This window comes from Danio aesculapii, chromosome 24 (genome assembly GCF_903798145.1).
Source record: "Danio aesculapii chromosome 24, fDanAes4.1, whole genome shotgun sequence".
Lineage (NCBI taxonomy): Eukaryota > Metazoa > Chordata > Actinopteri > Cypriniformes > Danionidae > Danio > Danio aesculapii.
Genome location: NC_079458.1, coordinates 36,769,003 through 36,769,938, shown reverse-complemented (window position 1 = coordinate 36,769,938; position 936 = coordinate 36,769,003). Strand labels below are relative to the sequence as shown.

At 32.5% G+C, this 936-nt stretch overlaps 1 protein-coding gene across 2 annotated transcripts in view; it reads left to right on the top strand.

Moving 5' to 3' along the window:
• The window catches only part of plod2 (procollagen-lysine, 2-oxoglutarate 5-dioxygenase 2), an 86,917-nt gene extending 86,253 nt beyond the window's left edge, over window positions 1–664 (top strand). For both annotated transcript variants that reach the window (XM_056450441.1, XM_056450443.1), the window contains one exon: window positions 1–664. This exon is cut by the window's left edge and continues 1,286 nt beyond it. The gene's annotated coding sequence lies outside the window, so the exon portion shown is untranslated.
• The last annotated feature ends 272 nt before the right edge of the window (window positions 665–936 follow it).

Genomic DNA, 936 nt, shown 5'->3' with positions numbered 1-936 from the left:
ATGAACTCATGTGACTCATATTGTAGTTAAAGTTCATGATTAGCATAATAAGTTCTAATGAAGTAATGTTTAATTTACATATTAACATATCGTTATTCATGTACTGCTATTGTAAAGCGTAACCCAAAACCCATTGTACACAATAACAACACTATGGCTCATATATCCAATCCAAACTGACTTGAAGGAAGCAATGATTATATTCTCGGTTTCTTACCATCATTAAAATATACAAGAAATAGAAGACTAGGAATATAATTAAATGAAGAAAAAATTAATTATGTTTTGATTTTTTTAATTGGCAATTGGTAAGAATGAAGGTGAGCTCCAAGTACTGTAAAATAATCATTATTATTATTTATTTATTTTTACATATAAACACGATTTAAATAGTTCTTCCAAGTAGCAGTTGGCCGTGTTTTCAAAAGACACGAAGGTTATTACTGGAGAAACATGATTATGAAACTATGAATATGCTGTCATGGTGGATTTTTATTGAATTTTTTGGACAGGTTTGCTGATGGTGAGTTTTTTACTGTAACATTCAAGGTAAAATGTGCCTTCTGAACTGAAATCTCTTGTTCCTTCTTAAGTGTGTCAGCCAGGTCAATCCCTTAACTTATTTATGAAGTTGTTGAAATAAAGAATGTTTTTAAAAAGATAACCCTCTTTACGTTCTGTTGACTACAAATGTGTTTGAGGAAAATTGTTAAATGAAAATATGAGTTTCTATCACTAAAACAGAACAAGTTTAGAGAAAACCAAATGCAATGAAATGAAAATGACCTTCCGTGCAGTGTGCAACACAGCTCTTCATGAGTTCACACTTGCAATCATTTCAGAATAAAGCGTATTTGGCGTGCTGTCCGGGGAGAGGGCTCTAATCTCGGGGAGACACCCCAACTCAAGTTATTCCCCTTATCAGGAAACAAAGAG